The 15,881-nt window shown below is 37.7% G+C and overlaps 1 protein-coding gene across 1 annotated transcript in view; it reads right to left on the bottom strand.

The window, feature by feature from the left end:
- Positions 1 to 15,881, bottom strand: part of FAM237B (family with sequence similarity 237 member B) — a 46,792-nt gene that overhangs the window by 28,427 nt on the left and 2,484 nt on the right. Inside the window, exon 2 of the mRNA XM_060304560.1 lies at positions 14,389 to 14,481. The gene's annotated coding sequence lies outside the window, so the exon portion shown is untranslated. The remainder of the gene's footprint in view (positions 1 to 14,388; positions 14,482 to 15,881) is intronic.

Genomic DNA, 15,881 nt, shown 5'->3' on the forward strand with positions numbered 1-15,881 from the left:
AGATTACTACAAGCAACTATATGCCAATAAAAAGGACAACCTGGAAGAAATGGACAAATTCTTAGAAAAGCACAACTTTCTAAGACTGAACCAAGAAGAAATAAAAAATATAAACAGACCAATCATAAGCACTGAATTTGAGACTGTGATTAAAAATCTTCCAACAAACAAAAGCCCAGGACCAGACGGCTTCACAGGCAAATTGTATCAAACATTTAGAGAAGAGCTAACACCTATCCTTCTCAGACTCTTCCAAAATACAGCAGAGGTAGGAACACTCCCAAACTCATTCTACGAGGCCACTATCACACTGATACCAAAACCAGACACAGATGTCACAAAGAAAGAAAACTACAGGCCAATATCACTGATGAATATAGATGCAAATATCCTCAACAGAATACTAGCAAACAGAATCCAACAGCACATTAAAAGGATCATACACCATGATCAAGTGGGGTTTATCCCAGGAATGCAAGGATTCTTCAATATATGCAAATCAATCAATGTGATACACCATATTAACAAATTGAAGGAGAAAAACCATATGATCATCTCAATAGATGCAGAAAAAGCTTTTGACAAAGTTCAACACCCATTTATGATAAAAACCATCCAGAAAGTAGGCATAGAGGAACTTACCTCAACATAATAAAGGCCATATATGACAAAACCACAGCAACATCGTTCTCAATGGTGAAAAATTGAAACCATTTCCACTAAGATCAGGAACATGACAAGGTTGTCCACTCTCACCACTATTATTCAAGATAGTTTTGGAAGTTTTAGCCACAGCAATCAGAGAAGAAAAAGAAAGAAAAGGAATCCAAATTGGAAAAGAAGAAGTAAAGCTGTCACTGTTTGCAGATGACAAGATACTATACACAGAGAATCCTAAAGATGCTACTAGAAAACTACTAGAGCTAATCAATGAATTTGGTAAAGTAGCAGGGTACAAAATTAATGCACAGAAATCTCTTGCATTCCTATACACTAATAATGAGAAATCTGAAAGAGTAATTCAGGAAACACTCCCATTTACCACTGCAACAAAAAGAATAAAGCACCTAGGAATAAACCTACCTAAGGAGAAAAAAGACCTGTATGCAGAAAACTATAAGACACAGATGAAAGAAATTAAAGAGGATACAAACAGATGGAGAGATATACCATGTTCTTGGATTGGAAGAAGCAACATTGTGAAAATGACTCTACTACCCAAAGCAATCTACAGATTCAGTGAAATCCCTGTCAAACTACCACTGGCATTTTTCACAAAACTAGAAGAAAAAATTTCACAATTTGTATGGAAACACAAAAAATCCTGAATAGCCAAAGCAACCTTGAAAAAGAAAAACAGAGCTGGAGGAATCAGGCTCCTGGACTTCAGACTACTACAAAGCTACAATAATTAACACAATATGGTACTGGCACAAAAACAGAAATACAGATCAATGGAACAGCATAGAAAGCCCAGAGATAAACCCACGCACATATGGTTACCTTATCTTTGATAAAGGAGGCAAGAATATACAATGGAGAAAAGACAGCCTCTTTAATAAGTGGTGCTGGGAAAACTGGACAGCTATATGTAAAAGAATGAAATTTGAACACTACCTAACACCATATACAAAAATAAACTCAAGGGCTTCCCTGGTGGCGCAGTGGTTGAGAGTCTGCATGCCAATGCAGGGGACATGTGTTCGTGCCCCGGTCTGGGAAGATCCCACATGCCACGGAGCGGCTGGACCCGTGAGCCATGGCTGCTGAGCCTGTGCGTCCGGAGCCTGTGCTCCGCAATGGGAGTGGCCACAACAGTGAACGGCCCGCGTACCACAAAAGAAAAAAAAAAAACTCAAAATGGATTCAAGACCTAAATGTAAGGCTAGACACTCTAAAACTCTTAGAGGAAAACATAAGCCCAACACTCTATGACATAAATCTCAGCAAGGTCCTTTTTGACCCACCTCCTAGAGAAATGGAAATAAAAACAAAAATAAACAAATGGGACGTAACGAAACTTAAAAGCTTTTGCACAGCAAAGGAAACCATAAACAAGATGAAAAGACAACCCTCAGTATGGGAGAAAACATTTGCAAGTGAAGCAACTGACAAAGGATTAAGCTTCAAAATTTACAAGCAGCTCACGCAACTAAATATCAAAAAAACCCCAACCCAATCCAGAAATGGGCAGAAGACCTAAATAGACATTTCTCCAAAGAATATATACAGATTGCCAACAAACACATGAAAGAACGCTCCACATCACTAATAATTAGAGAAATGCAAATCAAAACTACAATGAGGTATCACCTCACACCAGGCAAAATGGACATCATCAAAAAATCTACAAACTGTAAATGCTGGAGAGGGTGTTGAGAAGAAGGAACCCTCTTGCACTGTTGCTGGGAATGTAAATTGATACAACCACTATGGAGAACAGTATGGAAGTCCCTTAAAAAACTAAAAAGAGCACTAGTATATGACCCAGCAATCCCAGAACTGAGCATATACCCTGAGAAAGCCATAATTCAAAACGAGTCATGTAGCACAATGTTCATTGCAGCACTATTTATAATAGCCAGGACATGGAAGCAACCTAAGTTTCCATCGACAGATGAATGGATAAAGAACATGTGGCACATACATACAAGGGAATATTACTCAGCCATAAAAAGAAATGAAATTGAGTTATTTGTAGTGAGGGGGATGGACCTAGAGTCTGTCATACAGAGTGAAGTAAGTCAGAAAGAGAAAAACAAATACCGTATGCCAACACATATATATGGAATCTAAAAAAAGAGAAAAAAATGCTTCTGAAGAACCTAGGGGCAGGACAGGAATAAAGACACAGACATGAATAATGGACTTGAGGACACGGGGAGGGGGAAGGGAAAGCTGGGATGAAGTGAGAGAGTGGCATGGACATATATACACTACCAAGTGTAAAATAGATAGCTAATGGGAAGCAGCCGCATAGCACAGGGAGATCAGCTTGGTGCTTTGTGACCACCTAGAGGGGTGGGATAGGGAGGGTGGGAGGGAGACCCAAGAGGGAGGAGATATGGGGATATATGTATATGTATAGCTGATTCACTTTGTTATAAAGCAGAAACTAACACACCATTGTAAAGCAATTATACTCCAATAAAGATGTTTAAAAAAAACGCTAAAATAATACACACAAAAACAAACAATAATTACTTCTTTGGATGATAGAATTTAGGGTGTCTTTTTTCCCTTTGTTTGCAACTTTCAGCCTGTATTGCTTTGCAATAAGGAAAAGAGTGATTTAAAAATAAAATAAATCATAAAAAATTTTATTCCCGTTAAAGCATTTAAAAATTTTATCCTGCTTTTCTCATAGGTTGTGCATTTAATGCTCCATACAAATCACTAGAAATTCTAAATTACTATGGGTTTTGAAAATACTACTAAAATAAAAGCAAACATCTGAGCTATTTGCAGTTAATTATGTCCTTATACCATAAAATCTTTAAACAGTGAAAGGATTAAGATGCTTAGTTTTTATAGGAAAAATGTTATATGTAAGAAAAATATGGAGAATAATGTAAAAGTAAATAAGCAGATGTTCTGAAAGCAAAGATCTCTATTATTAACCTTTTAACCTTCTACTTGTACTCAAAAGTTAACAATAACTTCTAGATTTTGAAGAAAACTTCAGGCTTTACATTTCTTTCCAACTAGTAGAATATTTTTTAAGCTTTAAGGATCATTACCATAGGCTGGCTTCTCCAGGAAGCAGGTTCTGTGATAGCATTTAGGGGGCACGATATTTCTTAGAGAAATAAGAATCTGGGATCCATACCTGCAGAAGGGAGGGGAAGGAAGCAGGATTAAGCAGAGAGAGAAGCTGAGCTGTGATGAATTTCCAGTGAAGTCCTCAGAGAACCCCACAGGGAGTGCTGAAGCTGGAAAGGTCTGTCAGATTTGTTCACATTGTGTCAAGCTGGTCGGCCCTGTATTCTCTCCTCTGTTAGTCAATGGAGGACCACCCCCAGAAGGGTGCGGCTTCTTGCAGCTGAGACAATTCTTGAAGGAGCCTACTGCTAAAAGCTGCTTGTTAACATCAATTCCAGCAGGTGAGCTAAGTCTTTCCTTGAAGGGGGATCTTGGTGTTACATCTCCATATTTACCACAATCGAACTTTCCTTTCTACTGGAAAATCCAACTCAATTCAATGTTCAGTAAGAAACAAATCTTTTTTTAATACAAATATATACATATTTTATTGATTTTATTTTAATTATTATTAAATACAAATGTAAAGACATAACATTACACCTCACTTTGTCCTGCACAATAATTAATAACTATGTCCTATAAATGGGTATGACCAAGAGAATCCCATGTTGTGGCAAGGTGGGCAAGGTGAAATTTACAAATAACACTCACTCAATTGTGGGCCTGCAGAAGCCAGTACTCAGGCGAATGTCAGTCAGGCCACATTTCCCAGGTGTGACAGCCTTTTCACTCCATTTTCAGACACTCTTCACATTTTTAAAAGTACACCCACCAGGTGCCCCTCACAGCCTCCTCGATTTTCTCCTTCCCTTTTGTCTTTCTTTCTACGTTTCCTTCCATCTAGCTTTCCTTCCAATTCTCTCTCCTTCAAACTGGTATCCAGCACCTGCTCTGAGTTCAGCCACACACTGAACCGGAGAGATACAAAGATGAATATTGGTTCCAGGGGCCTTTATTTGTGCCTCTTTTCTCATTTTATTGAAACAAGTAAATCTTTATGTCCATATTTAATAAACATTCGAGATCTGGATTATTTTCCAGCATGATGAGGTAGAGAATTCAGGGCAGTAAATGACCCATTTATAAAAGGTAGTTAAAACATAATTATTTGAATTAAACGGGAGAGAACTAATGAGAAGTAGATGGTATTTTCTGGGGAAATGTCTAAAAAACTGCAAATATTGTATAAGAATAAAATAATCTCCTAGAACCTTCCTTTGCTGCTAAATCTGTTTAGAACTATAAGGATTGAAAATAGAATGTACCAACCAGTACTCTGGAAAGGGAAGCCTCTATACCCTGAGGGATGCAGCTCCCTTCATACACCCTCTGAGTAAGCCCATGGTGCAGGAGCAAGAGAATGCTGTACAGCAGGAACCATAGAGAGAATGAAAAACAGTGCAAAATACTAAAGAACAAGGTCCAGCAACAGAAAAACATGCCAGGCACAAAGACCTATTCTGCAAAATCAAAAGGCAAACTAACAACATGAAGACCACCTTTATTTTGGTTGGATTAGGTCATCGGTACTCCACATGACTCAGAACAGATACACATTCAGTAACCAAAAAATAATTAGAAGTATTATAGGTCTTCTGACAGGAATGTCAAAGGGAGAGGGGAGGGTGCATTCTTTTTTTTTTTAATAAATCTTCATTGGAGTATAATTGCTTCACAATACTGTGTTAGTTTGTGTTGTACAACAAAGTGAATCAGCCATATGCATACATGTATCTCCATATCCCCTCCCTCTTGAGCCTCCCTCCCACTCACCCTCCCTATCCCACCCCTCTAGGTCATGGCAAAGCACCAAGCCTATCTCCCTGTGCTATGCTGCTGTTTCCCACCAGCCAACTATTTTACATTTGGTAATGTATATATGTCGATGCTACTCTCATTTCACCCCAGCTTCCCTGCCCCGCTATGTCCTCAAGTCTTTTCTCTACGTCTACGTCTTTATTCCTGCCCTGCCCCTAGGTTCATCAGTACCATTTTTTGTTTTTTTTTAGATTCCATATATATGTGTTAGCATACGGTATTTGTTTTTCTCTTTCTGACTCACTGCACTCTGTATGACAGACTCTAGGTACATCTACCTCACTACAAATAACTCAATTTCGTTTCTTTTTATGGCTGAGTAATATTCCATTGTATATATGTACCCCATCTTCTTTAACCATTCATCTGTCAATGGACTCTTAGGTTGCTTCCATGACCTGACTATCGTAAAAACAGATGCAATGAACACTGTGGTACATGACTCTTTTTGAATTATGGTTTTCTCAGTGTATATGCCCAGTAGTGGGATTGCTGGGTAATATGGTAGTTCTACTTTTAGTTTTTAAGGAACCTCCATACTGTTCTCCATAGTGGCTGTATCAATTTACATTCCCACCAACAGTGCAGGAGGGTTCCTTTTTTACCACACCTTTTCCAGCATTTATTGTTTCTAGATTTTTTTGATAATGGCCATTCTGACCAGTGTGAGGTGATACCTCATTGTAGTTTTGATTTGCATTTCTCTAATAATTAGTCATGTTGAGCATCTTTTCATGTGCTTCTTGGCCATCTGGATGTCTTCTTAGGTGAAATGTCTATTTAGGTTTTCCGCCCATTTTTTAATTGAATTGTTTGTTTTTTTGATATTGAGCTCCATGTGCTGTTTGTATATTTTGGAGATTAATCCTTTGTCCATTGTTTCATTTGCAAATATTTTCTCTCATCCTGAGGGCTGTCTTTTCGTCTTGTTTATGGTTTCCTTTGCTGTGCAAAAGCTTTGAAGTTTCATTAGGTCCCATTTGTTTATTTTTGTTTTTGTTTCCATTACTCTAGGAGGTGGATCAAAAAAGATCTTGCTGTGGTTTATGTCAAAGTGTTTTTCCTATGTTTTCCTCTAAGAGTTTTATAGTGTCTGGTCTTATGTTTAGGTCTTTAATCCATTTTGAGTTTATTTTTGTATATGGTGTTAGGTAGTGTTCAAATTTCATTCTTTTACATGTAGCTGTCCAGTTTTCCCAGCACCACTTGTTGAAGAGGCTGCCTTTTCTCCATTGTATGTTCTTGCCTCCTTTGTCATAAATTAGGTGACCATATGTGGGTGGGTTTATCTCTGGGCTTTCTATCTTGTTCCATTGATCTGTATTTCTGTTTTTGTGCCAGTACCATACTGTGTTGATTACTGTAGCTTTGTAGTATAGTTTGAAGTCAGGGAGCCTGATTCCTCCAGCTCCATTTTTCTTTCTCAAGATTGCTTTGTCTATTCGGGGTCTTGGTGCATTCTTAATAAACAGCACATCTTTAAAATCTTCTCAGACCATAATCATTCCTCTTAATATTCTCCAGCACCATAGCTATTCCCAGAAGCTCTAACTTTTCAGAGTTCCCTGCCCTCCAAAACTTCTCTGACAGCTTCCCCATATGCCTTTCCTCTCTATCTTCTCTCTTTCCTTCTTCTGTAGCTTATTATTATGTAGCTGCATGTAGCCTTTCTGGTTTCATTTATTTTGTTTATTTGTTTAGACTTATAATTGAATTTTGGATAGCAAACAATAGCCCCAAGAGGCCAAAAAGACAGAATCCTTTCTTTTAAGTGTAGGTGGACTGTCAAGGAGAAGAGAGAGGTTATGAATGTCTGTAAATTAGTAATTATGACTTCCTTACACAATTAGTTAATAATTTTATCTCTGTTACATTAATAAGAATAGTGTGCTTTATATTGGAGTTTCCCTATTAGATGTGGAGGATTTTCCTAGGGGTAACTGGGGTGTAGATCCACCTGTGAATTCTGAAATAATAGATATAGAGAAGCTTTCTGGAACTGCTTTGTAGACTATTATTCCTCTAAATTCTACAGAGATATAGGACAATTTGATGCTTAGTCCTTTTGAGATTAGAGGAAATATGTTTTTAAATCTGTATCTTATTGTTAATTTTTAGCTAGAATCACAGCACATTTGGCCTCCTACATCTAGCTTGGGGGGTGTTATTTACACCATTTAGAAGACCCGAGATAAACTGGACATCATCAAAAACACAGCCAATAAAAATAACATATGACTAATTGGGGATTACTGTGGGCCAGGCAACACCATGGAGAATTTAAGGGTAGAGAAGCCAAAGGAAAGTTTTAGGGCTCAAGGGGTTAGATATTTACCATAATGAGGGACCAGCTTCCTGAAGGGGACAGTTACAGAAAGAATGGTATGCTGGTATGGCAGGCATTGAGAGAGCGGTTGGAAAAGGGCATTATGGATTATTGTTATTTCTAATCACTGCGATCCAAGTAATCCAGATTCATGTACAATTCAGGCATGCAATATACGTCTTCACAGTAAATGTTTCTATAAGTATATGTTATAAAAACTAGGAGTATAATTGTGACATCAACTAATTTCATAATGTTTTTACAAAATAAAGCTATCACATGCTTCATTCAACAAGTATCTATTGAGCACTCACTGCTTGCCAGGTGCTGAGCTAGGTTTGGAGTTGCAGTGGAAAACAAGTAGACAAGGCCCTAGAGGTGGGAGACAGACAGTAAATAAGTAAACAGATACATAAAGAAAAGGGATTGTTTCAGATAGTGGCAAGTGTTATGAAAATAATAAAATAGAAGATGACCAAGAGGTGGCTACTATCTTAGACGTAGTGGTCCGGAAGACACCTCTGAAGAGATGACATTTCAGCAGGGACTAAAACGATATGAAAGAGTTGGCCAAGAAGATAAGAAGATGTCAGGCAGAGGGAACAGCTAGCAGAAAGGCCTTAAATTCGGTACATGTTTAGTGTGTCAAGAGAACGTCATGAAAAAATTTTCAGGGACCAAGTCATGTGAGGCTTTATAGCTCTGGATTTTACTCTAATAGCAAGGAGTAGATATTGGTGAATTTTAAGCTACAAAAGAAAATAATCTGATTTATGTTTTCAAAGGATCCCACAGGCTACTCTGTGGAGTATGAACCAAAGAGGTCAAGGGTGTAAGCAGGAATCAATTGAGAGGTTTTTACTACAGTCCAGGCAGAGGATAAATAAAGGTAAGAGTGAAGATGGTAAGAGGGTATTGGAACTGGGCAATATTTAGGAGGTTTGGCCAACTAGATTCTTGATGGATTGGATATGAGAAATCAGGATTGGATATGAGAAATCAGGAAGAGTGGAACTGAGGTTGATTCTGAGGGTTTGGGCTTCATCAATTAGTTATGATGATTCTAATAACTAAGATGGGGATAACTGGGGAAAGATGATGTTATGGAAGTGGTGGGAGTTGGGGTCCATAAACTACCTATGCTTACATGGATGAGTTTTGCAGGAGCCTTGAATGCCCTTAAGTGGAATGAAAATTTTTGGTATATATTCACAGGGACTTCAGGTTGGGAGCATACACAAGTTTCATCAAATTCTTAAGAGAATTTGAAAAGTCATCTCCAGAAAGCAAAGTTAGGCAATTCCTAACATATTACCCTCTGGATTTTCTTTTTCTTCTTCCTTTCTTTTCTGTTTATAATTATATAAAAGCAGAAAAGAGAGTAGAGACTGAATTGTTAGTAAAGAAAAATATATGTAAAGAAAAGGACACATTTTGAAAGTTAGCTCTCTTTTTAATTTTACTTCATTGAGAATATAAGTACATATACAGGGTAGACTTGAAAAGATTTCTGGATTCCATTTTAATTTCCTTGCTACATTTAAGATCCGTTGGCAGTCCTAGGTGTAGGCTAGTCTGTAGCATTCCTGGGCTCTCCTACTAGGCCAAACACATATCTTCTCCTTCTTTGCCATGTCCAAGGGACATCTTATACCTTGGGTGTTTTGAGCTCTCCCACTGAGGTACAGCTAAGGGTAACTCTTGCACTCCTTTCTATAAATAGGCATTTTATCAGATGAGGTTCAGCCAAGGAAACAACACTATGAATAGAATGGAGTAAGGGACTAATATGGGTATTAGAACTTACACGACTGTGTGAGAAGCTGAGGAAATACAGGTGTGAATGTGAATACCTGGAGGATTAGAGAAAAGCCAATAACAAGGGCCCATAAAGAGAGCTGTGGAAGGCTGTTGCCCCTGCATCTGGCAGTGGGCCTGAAGTCACCATAAGTTAGTAAGTCAGAGAGTCAGGAAGAAAAGTTGGACAGACAGTTGGGTAGAGCACGGGCACATTTTTCTTCCACAAGGACAAACTGGAACCTACACTGGTCACTCATTATGTCAAACTCCAAGGATGCAGGCCACCTGCAGAAAAAGTTGGTGCTTTTGACGGCCTTGCTACACATGCTACTTGCCCAGGAACTGGAAAAGCTGAAGGAGGAGATCTCATAGGAATAAGAGAAGCTATGGGCCTGGGTGCTGCTCCATGTGAACAAGGTGAGCCAGAACATCAGGAACCACACATACACACACACACACTCAGGTGTGTGTGCACATATGCAAGCATGTGTTGAGCAATGCCTGGGACCCTGCAGTAACCTCCTGAGTAACGACTGCTGCTTCTCCCTTCCAAATCTCGTGCAAATTTCTCTAATGGCCAACTCTAAACTGAAACTACTAAAGGGAAGGGAATTCTGGGAGCCATAGTTCCTGATGAATTGACACAGTACTAAATTACCACAGTCATGTTCTTCACCAAACATACCATGAGAAAGAAGGCAGTGATTCACTTTGACCCCAATTATGGCCCTACTTAAAAAGACATGAAGTGTCTTCCCTGGTGGTGCAGTGGTTGAGAGTCCACCTGTCGATGCAGGGGACGCGGGTTCGTGCCCCGGTCTGGGAAGATCCCACATGCCGCGGAGCAGCTGGGCCCGTGAGCCATGGCCACTGAGCCTGCGCGTCCGGAGCCTGTGCTCTGCAATGGGAGAGGCCACAACAGTGACAGGCTTGAGTACCGCAAAAAAAAAAAAAAAAAAAAAAAAAAAAAAAAGACATGAAATGAGGTTGGATGTATTTAAGTATATGGAGTGTGATGGGACAAAATAACTCAATGAACTCAACTTTCTGGTTCCAACAACCCAACAATTCCATCTGAAGTTCTCAGACATTATGACTAGCACTAAGATAGCAGTTTTTATGAACTTGGGCTACAGTTGTTAGCAAAATGCAGGGCTGGATGGACCACAGTGGTAATTCCTATGTGCCTATATAAATAAAATGGGTCAAGATTACTCAATTTTATATCCTACCTAATTCTGCTACAGCCTATTATATCTAGCCTCACAGTAATGTTTTATAAGTAATCTTTGTTTGCTTTCTTGTCCCAACACTTTAATATCTTAGGAGGAAGTAATACAAAATTGATGTAGTTATTGGTTTTTCTACTCTGTGAACTGTAATTTCTATACATCATAGATCTCATCTTCTTTTAACAAAAAGAGTATTTATCAGCTAATAAGACACCATTTTCCTTTGATTAAAAAATACTACCTTTCATCTGTGAGAGAATTTTCTGTCAAAAATATTATATGTCAAGATTGATAATATTAACATTATTTTCTAAGATGACATTTCATGTGAGATGATTTCCTTAATGAAGTTATGCAATCATTCCTATCTGTTGGAAAGACAATTTACACAGTAGCTAAAGAGAAGTCCAAATTTGAAATGAATGGCACACAAGAGAGCAGTTTTCACAGTCCAAGATCAGCCCTCAGAGGTTTACTTGAAGGATTATTATTATCTCTTTTACATATCAGAAGGGGAAAAATAATAAAAGAGGTGGGAAATATCATCCCCCAAATATATATCAGTTATTATAATACAAAAGTTGTAAAGAGAAAAATTCATATTAATTCCTTCTCCAGCTCCCCGTAACTAAATTATTAATTAACTAAGAAGAGAAATGACAACTTTTGGATCACTCAGAGAAGCAAGAAAGAATAGAAAATAATGTGTTAATGTTTTAGTCAAACTCAATTCCAGCCCCCAATTTCTTATTTTTCAAAAAGGGAATATCTTAGGATATTGAATGACAAGTTACAGCTGACACATCAAGGGAACGGAGATACTTCTTACCGAAGTAAGGCGACAGACCCAAATTCAGATTTTTAAAGGAAACGTTCACAAAATTCCTGGACCTCTCAGGTCCTCCATCCCCGATGGGCAGGGATTAGAGCGTGCCTGTTCCCTTTCCTCATACTCATTTGGATGTGCCTCCGAGAAGCCTACCGAGAGAACTTACTGCCTTGCCTCTGCAGTGGTGAGGCAAAATGACTGTAGTCTTGACTCCTGTCCAGAGAAGTCAAGCAGCCAAGAGCTTGGCTCACCAACTGCTTTGATGGTAATGGCGGAGAGTTTCTTTTGTTTGGGGATTGGCCTGCACTATCGAATTTGCCCAGGTAAAGTCTACATGAGGGTTTCCCATGGCCTGGAGGTGGGTAGTATATGAGGAAGAGCTCACCTTGGATTCAGTCGAACAGGGCTACAGAAAGGGATCAAGGGGCGTGATCCACAAGGATAAGATTTATGTGGACCCCGATTTCTGGAGGTAGCAAGGGCAAGGAGAGTCTAAATCTACCACTCAAATAGAGATCTATCCATTAGGAAACCAGAGGTGAGAGGCTCCAGTGATGGGACTCTTCCAAGTACCCACAAAAGCACCTATGAGAGAGTCAACCCTAAATATTTCTTGATCCCAGGACCTCATACCTAGCCCACCAAACAAAGTTCAAGTAAGGATTTTCTTATTATCTTTTTCTTTCTCCCTTTCATGCTCCAACCAAACCTGGAAAGGTCTAAAGCCAAGGTTAGCAAGCTGGCAACTAAATCCAGCAATAGCTGAGAGAGGGGAAAAGATGTAACTCAAGTTAAATGCAGAGTTTCAATTATTATACAGGAGCCAACACTCTAATTTCTGAATCCATACAGTGTTTGGGGCCTTCAAGTGTCTTCAGGAATACTTATTATCTAAGAGTGAGTGGAAATCTTAGAACTCTAATTAAATGGTGGGGGGAAGCTTCCCTCATTGAAAAAATTTAAAGGGATAATGGGAAGCAAAAAAACCCCCCATATATAGATATATATATGTTTTATTAGGCCTTATTCTTAGGGCTTGTTCAATGTAAAATGTAATGAAAGTGTAAAATATTTAATTTAAAGAGATAATGGGAAGCCAAAAAATGTGTTTTATTAGGTTTTATGCTTAGGGTTTGTTCGATGTTAAAGTAATTTAAAAAAATCATTCACATATAAAGCTTATACCAGCTCTATCCTATAATGCTCCCTAGAGTAAACAACTTATTCTTTACTCTCTCTAGACATAGCTTTATCCTCTCCTTTGTTCAACTACTGCCATGTCCTTCTAACTCATCAGAAACTGTCTTAGCATTCTGTTAGGTCAAGGGAATGGGGGGGGGGCCCTATGCTTAGTGTAATTGCAAAACATTGTGGGTTTCCCCCAGCCTAAGTATTGTCACATACAAGGGTTTGAGCCTAACCTTTCTTACTAAGAAGTATGTAAAAGCATTACACAGAATAAAAAGTTCTATGGATTATATTAGCTTTCAATATCTTCATTTTTTTCTCCTTTGTTAGCATTGAGTTTGGTCAACAAAAATGGGGTATATCCAATATATCTAATATCCTCTCTAATAGATATTTCCAAGTCAAATAAAATACGGTCTGAGAAAAGGACCTAGTACCTGCAATTTTTGTGAAATAGTAAGAACAGAATTAAAGTTCTAGTGAGTTAAAGACTGAATGGGAGATAAGGAAATAGATATAAGAAATTAATACTAAAATATCTGGGAGCTCTGCAGTAACCAAATGAAAGATTTAGTGCTGTTGCAAGAACTAGACTGAATGAGTAAATGAATTCAAAGGTCAAAAGGAATTATTACCGATTTAATTTTTTAAAAGTATATCTCTTTTAAGTGTCTATGACCCTTAAGAAAGGTTCAAAAAACTGTATATGTTTTATACTCTATAAAACTCTATTTTTTAACATCTTTATTGGAGTATAATTGCTCTACAATGGTGCGTTAGCTTCTGCTGTATAACAAAGTGAATCAGCCATACGTATACACATATCCCCATATCCCCTCCCTCTTGCGTCTCCCTCCCACCCTCCCTGTCCCACCCCTCTAGGTGGTCACAAAGCACCGAGCTGATCTCCCTGTGCTATGCAGCTACTTCCCACCAGCCATCCATTCTATATTTGGTAGTTATACTCTATAAAACTCTTGAACAAAATGAGTTCTCAATAAACTTCATTTCCAACTATATCCTCCAATAAGTTATGTGTTCTGCACCATCTCAGAGTATATTCTCTGCCATGAGTCTAAGTAGGCTATATAATGAGTACAATGTGTACAAATGCTGTTTCATTCCAAAGCTGTAGCTTAGCTTACCATGTACAGAGTGATAGTCTAACACACATGCCTAAGACAATGATTTACATATTCTTACAATACCTTTTTCTAGAAGAGAATATTTTAGCTGATTAATTTATGATGTGGTAGTAATAAACAAAATAATACAGGAATAAGCTAATATAAACATTAATTTCCTTATTTTGAATTACTATTCAAATTATCTGAGAATTCTATTTCTCAGTAAGTGGTTACTGCTTTATGAAATATCAGTAATAAGTAACAAAGAAAATGGTTTAGGTAAATGAGAATTCAATACACTACCAACTTTCCTGCTGCATGAGTACCCTTGTTTTGGACAAGCAGGAAGCATCATTATCAAAGGCCCTTCTGATAATTCCACTGCCATTCTTATACCTGTAGATGATTAAAAGAAAGTATAAAAAAAAAGAGCACTCAGTGACTCATAGTATAGCAGAAGCCCCTTAAAACATTTTTCTTCCTCTAGTACAAATGGTTGACAATGGGGGTCTTCAAAACATGATTCAACTATTTCTTAGGATTTCTATATATATATTTCTAAGAAAATAACCTTTCAGTGATACCCTTCAAATTAAAAACAGGGTGCATTAAAAGCAAAGCAAAATCATGTTTAATAGAAATAAGTTTTTTCCACTCACTATGAATTCAGGTATCAATAATATTAAAATTTGCTTCTTTCATTAACACAACTACTGTGCTTAATTATTCTTACTTAGTTATTCCAGTAACCAAGGCAGTGTTCTAGCACATAGCTGAGTGTGTGGGACAAATTAGGAACTTGGTAATTGTTACATGAATGAATAAATGAAGAAACTATAAATCCTTAGGAAGAAAGGCAATAAATCCACTTTTTTTTTCTTCACATAGGCCTTGTTTCAGGACAATCATTACATGATCTGAGGCCCTTACTTTGACAATACTACATTTTAACTTAGAGATGAAGAACTTAGATGGTATATAGCTCTCATTCGTTTAGTCCATTTACTTTCATCATCTAGGAGAACTTCGTTTTACCGTAGAGTGTAAGACCCCAATTTATAATGATTCTCAGAGTAACAATATTTTTAACAGTATGAAACTAAAAGAATATTTACGTTAGTTTTGGGGATTATAAGGCTGTGAGTGAGAATAACTTTATGCCCCACTTCAGGTAATTCATATGTCATAGGAATTAGCAATCTAGCTATTGTCTTTCCTAAAAAAAATAAATTAACTAACAAATATTCAGAGAGTATATATTGAGCCAAAGGACCTATTAGGAAATATAAAAAAGGGTAAGGTGTAGACATCTGAATAGTTGATGGTAAAATATCCCCCTTAAAAAAAATATTTTCAAGATCAAGGTGGCAATAAGATATAAAGATGGAATGTCCAAGAAAGGAACTTTATAAATGTTCCCATCTGAGACATGGATACAGCAGTCATGCTGAGCCCCTGAGGGGATCTTGAATCCAGTGATCTGATAAATCTGTATGTTTAAAGGGAAAAAAAACCCCAAAACTCCTCTGGAGATCATACGGATAAAGGACTATAGTGAACAAGACCGTTGTGTTGTATTATTTTCTTTGTACATGAAAGCTAGTGAAACCTGCTAAGTTGGGTTATAGAATCAATAAAGTAATTAAAGTTAGACTGAATCTTATAGAAACAATGTCAGCTGCTACCTTCTCTTATACAAAGGATACCAAAAAGCCTCCGCTTCTTTCACATATTCCCCCCCATGGAAGGATCTCCCATACTCACGCTTGAATTTTTTTACTAGAAGCTAGAGCCTT

This window comes from Globicephala melas, chromosome 9 (genome assembly GCF_963455315.2).
Source record: "Globicephala melas chromosome 9, mGloMel1.2, whole genome shotgun sequence".
Taxonomy (NCBI): Eukaryota; Metazoa; Chordata; class Mammalia; order Artiodactyla; family Delphinidae; genus Globicephala; species Globicephala melas.